This window comes from Trachinotus anak, unplaced genomic scaffold (genome assembly GCF_046630095.1).
Source record: "Trachinotus anak isolate AG129_WGS33_773 ecotype Australia unplaced genomic scaffold, CSIRO_AGI_Tana_v1 ptg000019l, whole genome shotgun sequence".
Lineage (NCBI taxonomy): Eukaryota > Metazoa > Chordata > Actinopteri > Carangiformes > Carangidae > Trachinotus > Trachinotus anak.
This window is the reverse complement of record NW_027273870.1, coordinates 29,779,026-29,796,289: the sequence shown is the minus strand read 5'-3', so window position 1 is coordinate 29,796,289 and position 17,264 is coordinate 29,779,026. Positions and strand designations below refer to the sequence as shown.

At 48.1% G+C, this 17,264-nt stretch overlaps 1 long non-coding RNA gene across 1 annotated transcript; it reads left to right on the top strand.

The window, feature by feature from the left end:
- Positions 1 to 9,541: 9,541 nt before the first annotated feature.
- On the top strand, positions 9,542 to 13,619 carry LOC139636726 (uncharacterized). Its single transcript, XR_011694450.1, has 3 exons — positions 9,542 to 12,315; positions 12,411 to 12,541; positions 12,765 to 13,619. It is a non-coding gene; the product is annotated as an uncharacterized lncRNA (long non-coding RNA).
- Positions 13,620 to 17,264: the final 3,645 nt, after the last annotated feature.

Genomic DNA, 17,264 nt, shown 5'->3' with positions numbered 1-17,264 from the left:
GCAGCCCTGTTGCCTGGATATCCCTGCTGGAAGGTAAACAGACGGGATGCTGGATTTGCCACGTCAATGAGCTGGCAGGAAGTAAAGGCCACAGCGAAGGGGGAGGGTGGAGGAGGTGGCGGGGGGGCGATCCCTTTTATCCTGGCTGATACTTTATAACCTGAGAGCAGCAGGCGGGACTGTTTGCCGGCTGGAGAGGCATTTTTTACAGTAGAGCTGAGGGTTTAGAAACAGCGCGCACCTTATCTGGCCGACAGTTTTATTACGCAGCAGACGGAGCCGAGCAAATCTGATACTGATCACATCAGACCTGCAGAGATAAAACAGACAGGAAGCTCTGCGCTGCAGCATCTGTCGGCTGGAAACAGCTTCCAGAGTTAAAGCACACAGGAGAGGCAGAGCAGACACGACACCTGAGAGGGCCGAAGACTGAAGCAAAAACCAGACTGACTGCAGATCTTATCTCCAGCCCCGTGTCTTTCCTCTGCACTGACAAGAAATGTAAAAAAAAGTGAAAATTGAAAACAAAACTGAAATCTGGATGATGTATATTTTCGGGTGCCTCCAGAGATCTTTATCCTCTGAAGTGAGTCAGGTCTGAAGTCTGCTCTCCAGCCGAGCATCTGAGCACAGTGACTGTCTGCAGATATACAAGATGAGGCCATAAAGGTCACTGCTGAGGTTTCCTGCTCCAACTGAGGCGAAGCTGCAGGGTTTCAAAAACATATATATACATATATTAAAACATGAAGCTGAAGTTCCTCCTCAGTCCAGGACATGTGAATCTTTAAAAACTCACAAATATATTGATTCATTAAAGAAAAAGACTCAACAGTTTTCTAACAGCTGCAGTTTTTAATAATACAGGTGGAGGAAACAGAGCATTTGTCGGGGACTATTTTCAGCGGCGGATTAATCCACATGCTGTAGTGAGTATTTATGGCAGCAGGATGGTGTGTGTCAAAATAAACCACAGTGTGTGTGTCCATGGTGACACTCAGTGATGGAACATATCATGTAGATCCAGTCCAGTACAGCAGCAGAGGACCCAGGACCGGGCCCTGAGGCCCCCCACAGCTCACTAAGGCAGTTTTAGTTTCAAGTCTCCACCAGTTTGTTTCAATTTTTGATACAAGAGCCAAAGTATTTGTATTTGACTGTTGGGCCTTTAGGCTCCACCCACACTAACAGGTTTTAGTTTGAAAACACATCACTGCTGCTACGTTTACATCAGGCTCGCACATGCTCAGTGTAGGCGAATGGTCATGTGATGTGTGTTTCAGGTGTGTTACAGTGAAGGAGATCGTTCCTGATACGGAGCAGGTTCGTTCCCACCACCAGCGTCTGTCCATAGACCAGGACTGAGACTGGTTGGACAGACAGTGGAGTAAGTGTTTGTCTCAGATGGTTTATGATAAACACTAAACCTGGACCTGTTGTGTGGAGATGTCTTACTGAGCCTGGCTCAGCTCAGGGCGCCGGGGCGGTGAGGAGGTCGTTGTGTTGGCAGGTCGTCAGCGGCTGTCCTGTGATGAGTGCTGAGCATTCAGAGCAACAAAGTGAGACTCAGTTTTTCTACTGTGTGTGTGTCTGTGTGTGTGTGTTGTGTTGCGTGTGTTTCAGATGTGAAGCTGGAGCTGGTCCAGACCAACCCCAGCAGGTCGTCAGCTGGGCCCTCCACCATATAACCTCCACGACACACTGGCTTCTCAGCCACGTGCTGATTTCCACCTTCAGTCTTTAGTTGTGTTTTTATAGTAAAACCCTCTGGTTCACCTGCTTCAGTCATTTTAATTTTCTCATGACAAAATCACAACTGTTCACTTGTTTCTTGTCTTTTAACTTTTGCCTCTTTTTTCACTCACATCTTTGATTAAAGAGCTTTTAGAAGAAAAACCTGAGCGTGTCAATCGTCCGCTCTGTGGAGCCTCAGGTTTTTTTTCCCTCCTCTTCCTCTAAGCTTCGTCGTTTCATCTGCTTTTTGGAAACATCTCTGAGATCAGCTCTTTAAAAGGGAGCTCCCATCCTTCCGGACCCTCTGTTTAGCCTCAGCTTTGAGCGTTAGCTTTTAAATACAGTGTGGTTTCTGTGTGCGCAGGGCGGAGCTGGGCTCTGAGCCGTGTTGGGGGTGGGGGGGCCCGGATGGTCTTCCCAGATCTGCTTTGTAATTAAATATCCCCCGCAGCAGCACAGGGCTGCTTAAAGAAGGGAAGAGCTGCTTCCCTGCCAACCTCCCTCTGGTAAATGTGTAACAGCTGCTCAGCACTTTCAACCAGCCTTGCTCAATATTTGGGTTGTTTCCCAAATCAAAGTCCAACCTTTGAACCCTCCTCCCCCTTCCCCTCCTGTCCCGCCTCCCTGCAGGCCGCTGCTATATTTGATCTGTGTGTGCTGACGTCAGCACGCCTCCTCTTATCTCCACTTTCACGAGTAAATGATCAAATCTGTTTATGTGGTTTGTGTATCACAGGGTCACAGCTTTAACGTCTGCTGAGGGAACACGATGCAGAAACGAAAGAAAGAAAAAAACCTGAACAAAACCTTAAACCTTACTCTTCTTCTCTGTTTTATTTGAAGTGTTGATCTCCATCAGAAGATGTATTTTCTCTCAGGAGCTCTAGTAACAACAGCTCAGTCAGCCAATCAGAGGAGAGGATCTGAAGCTCTGTTAACAGATCATTTGCACTTGGTAATGAGCTCAAATCTATGAGGATTCGTTCACTTCTGTCGAAGGCTGAATTCATTTTACATCATGTTTCCCCTTCGTGTTGACAGATGTGTCCACATACTTCTGACCATAAACAGAGTCTGAGCCTCTGCAGCTTCTCGTCTGTGACCAGTCGACCTTTGCTCTGAGAAATAAACACAGTCTTATCTACAACATACACCATGTGGCAACATGTGTGAGTGTGTGTGTGTGTGTGTGTGTGTGTGTGTGTGTGTGTGTGTGTGTGTGTGTGTGCAGCGTCGGCTGTGGTGAACATGTGGGGGGAGATGCTCTGCTGCTCTTAAAAGACAATTTATCTCTGTGTCGTCGTGGTAACGCTGCGTCGAGCTCATTTAGCCAAATGTTAAACTGTTGACACCGTGTGATGTATCACTGCAGAGACCCAGAGCTTAGAAAAACAAGCCAGCTTTACCCCTGCAAGCCAAACACTGTAGATTTCTGCCCCCCCCCCCCCAGAGAGAAGGATTCACCGGATTAACATCCAGATGAGGAGGCGCATGTTGCTGCCGGGCTGGTGGGAGAGATTCCCCACCTGACTGGCAGTCAGCTGATAGCAGGCGGGAAAACCACTGCTCCACAACAAGGACACATATTTTATTTTCTCCTTGCCCCTCTTTCATGAAGGGAGGGGGGAAGTGTGGGGGCACGAAGACGACTGGAACACAGGATTTATAGTCTGGGCTAGTTTCATTAGAGTCATGAGGTTTCCAAACTGCTGCTCTTCCTCGTCGCGCTGCAGCGGTACGTCACCTCGCTGTCATGAAGTCCACAAACCCACAGGACCAACACAGAGAACCCCCCCACTTTAATTTTTTGGGGGGGGGCTTCTGAAGATGGTTTGTAACGTGCTTTGTTGTGTGTGAACGGTAAACTGACAGGAACGAAATGAAATCTGACAAATGGAAACGCACAGAAAGTGACACATGAACATATTCAGAGCTGGTGTTGACTGGGACTGAGGTCACAGCTGGACCTGCGTCTGATTGGCTGGATGATGATCACACCTGGTCAGAGGTCAGAGCAGCAGGGAGGAGGACGGATCAGATCTTCCTCTGTATCCTTCAGTCCCTGTTTCTCTCCTCTGGAGGACTGAAGGAGCAGGCCAGAGCCTTTCTTCTTCTTCTGCATGATTAATGTCGTCCTCCTCCACCACGCCCCACTGCTGTCTATTTTTAGATGCCCATGTCAGGGAGTACCAGCTTCTTTTGTTGGCCACAGTTCACATGATGGATGAAATCATCTCGAAATCCTCCTCCTCTCTCTCTGTCTCTCTCTGGCTCAGTTATAACTGTGAACTGGGGCAGTGAAATCCTCCTCTTTCACCAGAGAGGAAAAAAAAACAAAACCCATAATACTGCCTAAGCTGCCTCAGTGGGTCTTTTTTTTTTTCAAAGCCCCAAACTGGATTTTGAGTGATGAAGAGGAGGAGGAGGAGGAAGGAGCAGATTTCACAACAAAAGAGACAATTTCAGAAAACAGGAAGTTTGAGGCGTTAGTCGGACTTCATGTTTGCGTCGGAGGACTGTGATGATGAGAATGAGCTGACAGAGCAGGATGAAGAGGAGACACACTGACACTGTAGCTGTTCAGTCTTAGTTAAAGCGATGAGACGTTCAAACGTCTCTGATCTGGACGGCAGCGTCATGTCTCTGCTGCTGGACACTGACGTGGGAAACAGCTGCACAAGAGCATCGCTAACCATCCTAAACCCCCAGAGAGAGAGAGAGAGAAAGAGAGAGAGAGAGAGAGAGAGAGAATTATAAACGAAAGAGTCAGATTGATAGATAGATAGATATATACTTTATTAAATCCAGGATTAAGGTATGTTAAGGGTTAAAGAACTCATCCAAAAGTCTGAGACCACTTCATCACCAATAAACACAAATAACTGCACAAAGAGATGAGATCACAGACACAAGCAGGTGAAATGGGTCTGGTCCCAGGGTAGACCCAGACCTTGCTGCAGGGATTACAAATCCCATGTGGCCTGGGATTCCCCAGGACGAGCAGGAAAGTGTTGCTGGGGAGAGGGAAAAAGAAAATGGATGGACACTGTAGAGATGCTTGGGGATGACGTCACCGTGTAACATCACTCCCTGGCGCTCATGACCAGGTGAGGGTTGGAACGTAGGTCGACCAACAACAAGCTTTGCGTTCACCTGTGTTACTGCTGATGCTGCATCGATCTGCTTCAGCTCCTTCACCGTCTGATGAAGACAACAGAACCACATCATCTGCAAAGGGCAGTGAAGCAACCGTGACAAGTTTAAGAAGTTCACAGCATCAAAATACAGAATGGGAGCAGCTGATGACCTCTGACCTTTAACCCTGTAACCTCTCACCGTGTCACTGAGGGTGTCATCACTAGTGTGAGCTGGATGTCTGCCTGTGGAAGTCAGATACAAACCCTCGTATCAGTGTGTTATGTAAGACACACACACACACACACATGCTTGTTACAGTGGAACGTGTGGTGAGTCAGTGTAATGAGACGGGAACACACTGTGTTGCTGCTGTGTGGAAACAACCTCTCACTGCGTCTCTCTTCTTCTTCGTCACTGGCGTTTCATCTGGCGGCGAGGCAGAAGCAGGGACACGTGTTTCTAGTCAGAGCCAATCAGCCGACTCCGCTCTGATCATTTCAAAGGCTCTGACACAGTAAACACGCACCCAGCGAGATGAAGCGAGTGTTTACCCCACAGCTCCGTTCACGTCACGTCTCCTCTGGCGGGTGGAGTCCAGCGGCTGCTTGGATTTATTGACCTCCACCACCTCAGACCTTTGTCTCTGAGGTCAACCACCGGATTGGCTGCTGGGCTGGTGACCTTTGACCCCTTGCTTCCTCCTCACTCAAAGTGGCTGCTGGGAAATTCTCACAATCACATGAATCCAGTCAGAGGTTTACTTCGAACTGAAACAAGAGTGAGGTTCATTTTGTCACCATGGCAACAGATGCTGCGCGGCTCACCTGCTCTGGACCTGCTCTCCTCTCAGTCCGACATCATCATGATTCCCACAAACTGTTTACGAACAACTTTGCCTCTTTCACATGAATGAGTACAGAAACCCAGTTACCATAGACTCATGGTTACAATCCACCAATCGTGAGTCCCGCCCACTGATTTAGTTGAACTCATGTGATCACATGATTAGTCGTGCAGTTGCCTGTCACTTCAACTCTGCCTTTATTCTGAAAGTCCTGAAGGGAAGTTGTGATTCGTATCTTTCACTGCTTCACTGCGACTCTTCACCCACAATCCTGTCGTCTGTTTAGAAATCATGTCTCAACCAATCGCACTTTATGCTTAGTTCATATTCGTTTGGACGGCGCTGTTAGTTTTTAATTGATGAGGTGATATCTGAACCCAGCTCAGACTGTAACTCCAGCGACTGGGACTGCAGCTGGTGACAGTAGTTCTTGTTCTGGTTCATGTGATCCTAAGCTAAGCTAACTGAGGCTGCAGAGCAGAATGAGAACTGCTGTTTCCAGCTGCAGTTAACATGCTAGCTGTTTAAAAGTTAGCAAAGGCTGGTTAGCAGCGACTGAACTTTTGAAATTAAAAATCTGTATGATTCATCTGAAAAGTAGATCGTCCAGGATACACGATGGTCAGGTGGATGGACATTCATCTGGTTTGATGTTCATAACTAACAGGAAAAATCAGCCAAAGTGCGACAGTGACTGAGTCCAGACAAAAACCGAACCTCTGGCCCAACACACGGCTCCGTCCTCGGCCCACGTCTGGTGAGTCCAGCTGTTATCCTCCGGTTTGACTGACAGCCAGAAGATTTTCTGTGTGCTAGAGCTGGTCCAGATGTGGAGGTACCATCTGACACTCACGCTGTATAAGGGCCAGATTCAGGCCGTGGAACTGTGGGTGAACACTGGGGCAGGATGGGCCGGATGTGTGTTGCAGTCTGGGAGGTTGTTAAAACCCTTTTTCTGGCTCCATTTGCAGTTGAGTTGTGTGGTTGTAGTTTGTTAAAGCTGAGGAGCTGCCGGTTGTGATGGACAGGCGTGGTCTGGGTGTTGTTATGTAAGCGTTCGCCTGTGAACTAAACTTCCAGTGAATTTTCACCGTCCTCTCAGATCAAAGGCTCTTCCCTGTTTCTGCTGCAGGCTGTGAAATACGACTTTATTTCCCCTCCCACTCTCCATCCGTGCATACCAATCTGACAGCTCCTACTATGACCACCTTGTGTGTGCGTGGGTGTGTGCACGTGTGTGTGAGTGTGTGTGTTGTATGGCCTCTGGCTGTAGCTGTATATATCTTGCAGAATGTTGTGTTTCTAAACTTTAGTTGCTCTTCCCATCTCGTGTTGTGTAAGAGCGACGGCCCACACAGCCGAGCAGAGAGCCGAGGAAGCGAGGGGGTGGGAGGGTTGGGGCTCAGGGCCCCGTCCTGGGCCCTCTGCTGTTGTACTGTGTCTTCACGCTGCCTGTGTTTCAGGCTCTCAACTCTAACCCTGACAGCAGGGTACAGCAGTTGAGTAGACTGGGACTGTGTTTTGTTTTACAGAGGGAATAATGACAGTTAGAGTTTCAATGCCCCCCCCCCCCGCTCACACTCTGAAAGCCGTCCCCACCCTCGGGTAAAAATAACACCATGTTATTAGAGAGTTTCCTGATGGGGTGAAATCGGCCATGATGGTTGTTGCCGATGAGCCTCCACCTGATCCTGTCCTCCGTCACCCTGTCGTCCCCCAGGCGGGGCAGGATTTCCACCACCCCCTCCCTGACAGCTCCACATGCTCTCATCTCTTTTCCCAAGCTAAAAAACATCCAACCCTGCTCTAATGACAGCCTGTGCATGGTCGCTGAAATCCCCACAGGAGCACGTCCTGCAGCGGCAGAGGTTTCTCCCCTCTGTCATTGTTAGCTGTGAACATCTGGTTCCCAGCCATGATTCACGGAGGAGCAACCCCCCCCCCCCCCCGTGGTTGGGGATGGGATCGGGTTCTGTGGGAAGGGAAAAACTCTCTGGTGTCAGTCACAGCCTCATGGAAAGTTCTCCAGCAGGCCTGGGGCAGGATATGTTTAGATGATGGCGGTGGTGGTTTGGGTGGAGGAGGGGGGCAGGAGAGGGAGAGCATATTTGTGAGAGGGGATGTTTGAGTCTGGGCACTTGGCCAAGAGAGAGAGGAGAGGAAGAGGAAGAGGAGGATGAGGATGGTAAAGCTACAGGCTGTAAAAGGGCAAATTCAAAAAACGTCATCAAAACAACAGATTATTTGATGATTGACAGATACCAAAATAAAAGCTTCATGTATTTTTGTAGTGTGAGTGTGGAAGGAGTTTCTCTTGGTGACAAGTGCACAAATTAACAGAAACTCTGCAGCTCTACTGAGCATTTTAGCCTCTTTTAGCTCCTGAGTCTTTGTGTTTCCAACTGTCCTGTGCAGCTGACACAGAGCTACAGAGAGGGACCCGACTCCAGCCTCCTGACCCCGTCACCACACCACCTTTATAAGGTGGTCATATGTCTGTTCTGTTCACTTAGTGCATATTGAGGCAGAAGCATATTCACTTTTTTTCCAGAAATCATCCAAAAATGACCCATGGTAACGTTTCAGGCCTTTACCAATACAGAAATGTCAAATGACTCATTTATATTTATATGTCCCTGATCAAGAGCAATGTTTTTATTTTCTGACTGATAAATAGTGACGACTGATACTTGATCTAAATCTTAGAATCCACTCAGAATTTTAAAGAATCAGTTGAAGGTGCAGAGACAGGCTGGTTGTCTTCAGCTGAACGTTGACTGGTTAATTTCTTGTCCACGTCTCTATAGTTCAATTTCACGGCTGCCTCGAGCAAAACACCTTCATCATCAGTCCAGTCCACAGATGATGATGATGATGATGATGATGCTCATGTGTCTTCTTCCCCTGTGTATCCTCACAGAGCCCGGGCACACAGACTGAGCTTTTTCCTCCTGCAGAGAAAACCCACAGTGAGGAAGCGTCTGCGAGGGGGAAAGCCAAGCTTCCACTGTGGTCGACCTACTTTCACGAGGAGCCAATCTCCACAGAGGAAAATATGGAAACCGAGCCTCAAACGCTACTCTCAGACTCCGGGTTCAGAGGCACTTGAAAGTGGGATTTAAATTGCTCTAAATCTGGATGTTTGGGAGCTCTGAAGTCGTTCTGGTTGTGTTTGTGCATATTTTCCTTCACACACTGTGAGATGCTTTTGATTCCAGTTCAGTTTTTAACTCACCGCTCACACTGAAAACATAATAAAAACTCAACAGAGACACACTGAAGATACACTGGAAACACACTAAAGACACAGTGGAAACACACTAAAGACACAGTGGAAACACACTAAAGACACAGTGGAAACACACTAAAGACACAGTGGAAACACACTAAAGACACAGTGAAGACACAGTGAGGTCGGCCGAGTGCTTCCAGTAAACTTTGTCACATTTTGCGTTGATCAGTTCTCTGACTTCAGCTCCTCAGTCCTCAGAGCGTAAAGCTCTCGTTGAGGTTTCTCTGGATGAGCAGCAGCTGTGGCTCTAAAAGACTTTTCTGATGCACAATCATTAGAAAAGAAGCTGCTGTGCCTTGTTTTCAAACGCCGTCCTCAAAATGTCCCAGTGTCCACAAGTGTCCTCGCTTCATAGAAAAAGTCCTTCAGTCTTGAAAAAGTTGAAACTTTCCAGAAATGTCTCCACCTTTGAAACGTCCTCACCTCAGCGTCACTGGATGATACGTCTGTCCTCAGCTCTGATGCTGGACTTCAGAAGCCTGTGGAGGACAGGTCCTGTGACTGAGGCCTTCCCCTTCACCTGTGTGTTTTATGGTCATGTGACTGTCTCTGAGATAAAGGAAGACATGGATCTTAAAGATGGACGTCAGAGGACAAAGTGACCAACTTGGCTTCCTGTCATCAACCATGACGTCCATCTTTCATCAAACAGTAACTGTGGAGCTGTGCAGGACGAAATCACACACCCCTCTCATCACCCCCCCCCCCCCCCCAATAAAAAAAACAAAAAACAAAAACCTCCACCTGCACTTATCTTACCCCTGACAGGACCGAGGGGGTTGCTGGGTAGACTGGTGGATAAACTTAACCAGAGGAGGTGGGAGAATATAAATAACAACCCGACACATTCCCAACACCTGACTGAGTAATGCCCCCCCCCCCAGCTGTGTTTGTGTGTGACCGGCTTTTTCTGGAAACATGAAGTTAAATTTAAAACAAACATCTGAAGTCCGACCCGGTGAAACCTAAGACCTCCAGTGCCCTTAACACACACACACACACACACACACACACACACACACACACACACAGTCCTTGTGAGGTCCTGCTTTAACCCTGAAACCAGATCCATCAAAATAGTGACGACAGAGTGAAAAATGTTTCTTGTAAAAAAGTTCTCAAACCTCACCTCTCCTCACCTGAACAGTCCAGACCGCTTCGTGTTGAGTCCTGAACTGCTCTCAGACTGGGACCTGGATCAGGTTTTGGTCGTCCACACTGAAGACATCCAGTTAACAAAATAAGAGTCCTCAGATGAGGAGAAAACTCTGTGAAGTCAACTTTGTTTCCTGGCTGCTGAATTATTTTCTTCTTCATCATTTTAAATGTTGTGTGCTCTAAACTTCCCCCAGTAAACAGTCTGTTTACTTGTTTGGCTTCTCTGCCCCACTTTAATATCACAGAGGAGAAGCTGATTTATTTTCTTCTCTTTAAAATCGGGCCTGTGTCAAACGCTCTTAGCTTAATTTTGCCCTCATTTCTTTTAGCTCAGCTGCTAAAAGAGTAAACACATATCAATGAATAAATAAATATAGATGTACAATACAAACATGAAAGGCTGCACCAAAATAAGCTCTGGGGGAATAACACAGAGTCCAAACAGCAGCACCGGAGTCTGCTGGAGTCACCATCAGAACTGTACACCTTTGACCTTTGGGCTCCTGCGATGCTGCGGCTGCTCTGGATGCAGAGCGTCAGCGACATTCCTGCGAGGACGCTGCTTATTTTTAGCTCTGATATGAAGTTCACAGAGAGATCTGGAACAGTCGGACTCAACGATTGGTGCAACATCTGTAACATCTTCCAGCTTCTCTGTTTGAGTTTAAAGGACAGATCTGGAGTCTCCCCCTCACTGTGACTCCAGGAATATTTCAGGAATATGAACCTTCTCTTGCTCTCATGTGTTGAACTATCCTGAGCAAACTACAACAGATGTACGGTGGCCCAGAGAGCTCACTGCTCTGCAACTCAAAAAAACACAAACAGATTCAGAAAACAGCTTCAACAATTTAACATGAGCTGCAAACACAACAGACGTGTTTCCAGGGGACACTGAAAAGTGATGAACCAGCTGAAGTGATAAAAGCTATTAATCTAATATGGGAGTGAGATGCCCTCCCTCTGCCCCGGTGCATGCTGGGACAGACTCCAGCTCCACTGGGACAGAACAGAACTCAGGTGCACAGTGGACGGACACGTCCTGTGTGTTGGGTTGTGTCAGATTTGTTGCGTCTGCAGATCCACGCTGGTTCAATCCTGGAGCTTTGATGCTCAGACGTGTCTGGACGTGTTTCCTCCACCTGCTCTGCACGTGTGCGGCGGCACAAACACAGCGAGCGGCGACGCTCCATCTCCACGTGCTGTCCTGCAGCTTGCAGCACATGGCCCCGTGTGCGTCCCCTGTATCGAATGTCTGTGCTCATGTAAACCAGCTGTGAGTCAGTTATATTTAGACTGGGGGGGGGGTCAGCGCTGCCTTAACCCCCGCAGCCACACAGCACGCTCCCAGCTCAGCCTCGGGTTACGAGCTGCTCGGTTTAGCTCAGATGATGTTGGGGAACTGGCTGCAGGATGGCGAGGATTTATGGGGGTGTGGTGATGGGGTAAACAGAATCAGGTGTCACTCAAGGACACCTCGCTCTGCCCTACGTGACACTACAACGACCCGAGCAAGTGCCAGGGAGCGCCAAGGCAGGAAACCCAATCAGGAGCGTGGGAACGCCGCCAACGCGTTGACTAAGCAGAGATGCTGGCGTCCTGTCGCTGCCCGACTCAGCTGAAACAAACCTGGGCCGTTTTAGACTCATCAGGTGAGAGGCCAGAGGCTCCGCCCCATTCAGGACCGACTGCTTTTACACCTGAGCTGCGTCTGTCACAGGAAGCATCAGTGAGGCTGAACTCACCTGCAGTCAGGCAGAGCTGCACCGGGGACGACACCAGCTACAGGCTGATTTAGCTCAGAGCAGGATTCTGGTCCTGGATCCTGGACCTTGGTCGGTACTGGTCTGATGTGACAGCTTCTCTGGTCCAAGCTTAAACCTCCTGAACTGCTCACAGACTCATTGGGGCAGATCGGCCCCGATAATGTCAAAATGATTGATAGCCAACAGGCAGCTGATGGTGTTGCCAAGCAACATCAAACATTCTATCCCTCGAGGCTAATGTTAGCTAGCGTACTGCTGTCGACAGTTAAAGTCTCACCTCCAGTTCTCACCAATCATCAGCCTCCATCTGAAACCTGAAGCATCAGCAGTGAAGAGCTGAGAGCTGCAGTTCCTCTAACGACCACTAGAGTCTGGCTCCAGCGGTGAGTCGGTTCCTGTAGACCCCCATGTTCAAACACTAACACGTTGTGGTGTGAACATGTTGAAGATGATCTGTGACGTTTCTCTTTACGTCCAGATTTTAAAGCTCCCGTCGTCTGAGTCCGGCTGCAGACGACTGGACTTCCTGTGACAGACGTGAGTGGGGACTCGTCCCAAAGAGCATCAGTTAATCAACAATAAGACGACCGAGCGAAGCCTCGTGAGCAGGTGAACTAAATGAACACACCTGTGTGAGTGGAGCGTGTACAGAGGCCTCACCTGACTGGAACCTTCCACCTGTTCAGGTTTCCACAGGCTCAGACACACCAGCTCATTTACACACCCACTCAAATAAAATATAATTTGTGCAGGAAGGTAACAGGTGTTTTTACGTCAGCGAAGGACAAACATGGAACAAACAATAATGGCTGTGTTCCATTTTGCTGTGCAGGTTCCAGAGGCCTGATGAAGCCCTGCTGCCTCCACTGCTTCAAACCTGTTCACCGACTGATGACCTGCACCAGCATCACTGTGACCGTGGCTCAGCGAGGCCGGGACCCTCTCTAGCAGAGAAAGAGAGAGCTCCATGTCAGACCTCTGAGGTCCAATGATCTTCACCAGTAATCGATCACAGATCAGCTGCTTTTTATCCTCGTCAGATAATTAAAGGAGCTGAGGAGGCAGGATGTGTTACAGCGCTCAGTGACTCCTGGAGGTGTGAGAGTGGAGGAGGATCAGAGGAGCATTTCTCCTTTAAGGTCTGATCCACCTCTTTAATCTGACTCCATGAAAACCCCCACCCCCCAGGAGATAAACTCCTCATTCAGCTGCTGCAGCTCCACAGGGCCAGAGGACGTCCACACACACTGCTGATAACAGGTCTGAGTGTGTGTGTGTGTGTGTGTGTGTGTGTTTCCTGGAAACATCCTGCTGTGCCCGATCAGGAGCAGCCAGCTCAGCAGAATGAGCTGCAGCTCCGTCCGTCCTCACACTGAGTCTGGCACAGATCCTGCTGCACTGGACCTGGAGCCTGTTTGAAGTCACAGAGCAGGACGAGCGTCTTTAAAAACCCCCAGTATCATTACAGCTCCACTGGTGTCAAACCCACCGAGCTTCAGCACCGGCTCTGCAGCTCCTGAGGCTCTTAGCCGCAGTTTTTAAAACATATATGTGGCAAATGTTTGACAAAAAACATGAGGAAAAAATGAAATAGACAAAAGAAAAAGTTGTTGATAGGAAAGAGTCTGATGTGTTTTAGTTTTAATTTAATTTACTTTTAATTTTAGTCAATAAAAACTAAAAATATTTCAGTCTAGTTTTTTTCCTGCAGCTACAGCCACAGCTGTCGCCTTCTTGTGTACAGTTACCATGGTTACAGCTGTTAACTTCTTGACGCACACAGTTAAACCCCATCAAAGAAGCGGTGACGTTGGAGCAGCGATTGACCGTCAGTGTGTCCGTGGTACGGTCAGAGCCGACGTTGTCCCCGAGCGAGGGCGGGGCCTGTGAATGGAGCTGCCATTATTGTAATGAAAGCAGGCCAGGTGAGGAGCGAGGAGATGACGGGGCATGAGACACACAGGGAAGACATCTTTTTTCTATTTATAGCACAAACAAAGAGGATTAATGTTTAAACCCTGGAACCTCTCTGTGATTAGAGCCTGTGAGGAGCTGATGTGTGACGCTGGGTCGATCCAGAGGCAGCAGGTTGAACAATGTTCAGCTTTAGTCACATGTTTGATTCTCTCTGGAAAGACACTGTTGTTGTTGATGCTGCGAGCAGTTAGTCAGTGTCAGTGTCAGTCTGTCCGTCCAGCAGCACCGCGTCGTATCTGAGGAATCCGGAGTGAGGTACCTGAGAGGCTGCCTCCGCATCAACTTGGTGTTTTTCTAACCTTTAATTGGACGAATGAGACGAAACCTCTTTTCACTTCCTGTGTCATAGTTGGTTTATTTGACCCGTGACACTCACAACCTTCCCACAATGCCTCTGTGGACTGAGGCTTTGATACTTTCACAGTATTAATATAGAACCTAGACCTGCTTTATAATTACAAACACATGGACATCTACCTTTAGACTGGATGGAGCTTTAAAACCTTTAGGATTCAATAATAAAAAATTATGACTTGATAAGAGAAATTCTGGCCATGTGCACAGGTCCATCCCTGGCTGCTCAGGGGGACGATCAGCTGATGACATCCTGGATACCAGCAGACGTGGCTGGGATGCTTTTGCAGGGCGACTGGGCGCAGAGTGCAGAGCTGTGCTGGGTGTGAACCTTAAAATAGCCGACAGTTCCCGCTGAGACCCCCAGCAACAGCCTGCTGTTTACATGCAAACAGCTCATACAGTGCCTGGTGATGACCTTTACTTTACCTTTTTGACTCACACACACACACACACACCCACACAACACAAATTTCATTACACACTTTACAAGTGATTTTGTTTCACTCTGACAGTTTGTTTAGTCCCACACACAAAGTTTTCCGGTGAAAAGCATTTGGAGACAAAATGACAACCTCAACACACACACACACACACACACACACACACACACACTTGCATATTCAGAGCAATCCAGCTCCTCCTCTGAAGCAGAAGTGTGACAGTCACCCTGCAGGCTCACCAGCTGCCTGAGTGTTGAGCCATAAATAAACATGGCGACAAAATGAACACACACACACACACACACACACACACAAAGGGAGTTTGCTGAACATCAGGTGAGGTCTCATGTCATAAGATTTCTTTCTTGTTTCTGATTGGTGTGAACTGAGTAAAGTGTTGAAAAATAATCTCAGTGCTCCAACAGTGATGTCAGAGGTCAGAGGTCAGAGGGCAGATCCGGAGGCAGCGGGGCAGAGGGTTTCAATCCAGATGCTGACGTCTGTGAAACATGAGACTCAGACATCCAGAGAAGACATGAAAACATCTTCCCTCCTCCTCTTCTCGCTCCTCCTTTCCTTTATTTCCTTCTTTCAGTGCCCTCTCTTCTTCCCTTGTCACCTAAACCTTCTTTCCTCCTTCCTTCCCTACTTCTTTTCACCACACCTGTTTGCATCAGCTTTCTTACTTCCTGTCATTCACCCGTTCTTCCCTCCATTCTGCCCTCCTTTCATCACTTCTGTCTTCCCTCCATTTTGTCTTTCCTCGTTCCTTCCTTCTGTTCTCAGGGATCTGGCTCAATCATCTCTTTATCTCCTCCCTCCATCACAGACGTCCAGTTCTGCCAAATCTCTGTGTTCCTGGTTGGTCAGATAAGAGGCTCAGTTTGCCAGCAGCCTCGCCTCCCTCCGAACGACTCCCTCTTTAATCTCCTCCGCCATCTTCCCTCGTCTTTCATCCCCCGTCCTCACACCCCTCAGTCCTCGCCACACATCGCTGACAGACGCTCGCTTTCAAACACGAACCTCACCACGTCGAGCTGATGGTTATTGGAGGAGACAGCGTCGTATCTGACGACTGCAAGCGCGGAGGCTCACCGAACAGGCCGGCGACGCTCTGCACAGGAGCCGCAGACATCAGTGGAGCAAAGACACGCAAACACAAAGACACGCAAACACAAAGAGACGCAAAACGACCATAAAGAGATGCAGAAGAGTCAGAGGAACTAAAGAGATTCTACATAAACAGTAAAGTGAAGTGACCACAGAGAGAAGGAAAACAACCACAGGTCTGCAAAGAAAAGCAAAAGAACAACAGACAGACACAAACCGTCTGTAAAGAGAAGTGAAAGGAGTCACTGGAATGAGACACAACCACAAAGTCTCGGTGTAGTGGCATCTGTTACGGCTGTGATCAGGAGCCCGTTGGCTCATAATCTGTCTCTGAGTGTTTGTTGGGTTTTTGACAACGTGGGGATTTGTTGACGTGATCGACAGCGGATGAGGTTCTGGTCCAATCTGGTTTAGTGTGAAGATGACAGATAAGGTCTGAAAAAAAACAGGCTTCTTTCCTCCTTCACTTCACCTCATGGGGTGAAACCAAGAATCAATTTGTTAGAGTCACTTCATTTTCTACCCTCACCCCCCCTCTCCCCCCCCCTCTCTCTCTCTCTCTTTCTCTCTTTCTAAACTTTGTGGCCTACTTTTTCGGCGCTTTGAAAAATTGTCTTTGGCGAGGGTTGGATCAGAGTTGCTGGGGGAGGCGGGGGAGTGCTGGGCAGAGGAAGCGAGTGAAGACTTGCCCCTTTATCTTCCTGCCCAGACCTCCATCATGTCTGACTCTCCCTCTCTGTTCTATCTCTTCCTCTCTCCCTCTCTCATGTTGTGAGATTACTCATCGCCACAAACTCTTGCATCTCGACTAAAAAGTCGAACTGCTCTGAAAATGTGATGAAACAGTTTGAACACAAACAGTCTCTTTGATACCATTTCACATCTTGTGGTGAAATTTCAAATTTAAAGTAGTTAAGAAGCGAATGAAGTAAAGCGAGTTCTGCTGCTAACGTTGACTCAGGTGATGGATTCTGAAACCAGAATTACCTCCACCACGTAGTTTCAGGTTACATCCCTGTTTATCCGGAGTCACATCAAATCTTAATCGTTTGTGTGAAATCTTGTCAGAATTGTTGTGTGTAATCTTTGACCTTTGACCATCAGTTCGTCTTTGAATCCAAGTGAACATTTTTTACCAAATTTGAAGAAATTCCTTCAAGGCGCTACTGAGATATCACATTCACAAGGCTAGAACCATGATTTGTGAGGTCACCACAGCCTTGACCGTTGACCTTTGACAACCAAAATCTATTTAGTCCATCCTTGAGTCCTGATGAATGTTTTTGCCAAATTTAAAGAGGTTCCTTCAAGGCGTTACGAATGGGACGGAAAGAACATGCCTCGGTCTCTGAAGGTGTCGAAGAAACTTCAGGCTCAACAGGCTCAATGTTTTGAACTGAAAATGGTGTTTTTGGATGAACAGCAGGCAACTGACCAATCACTGAAGT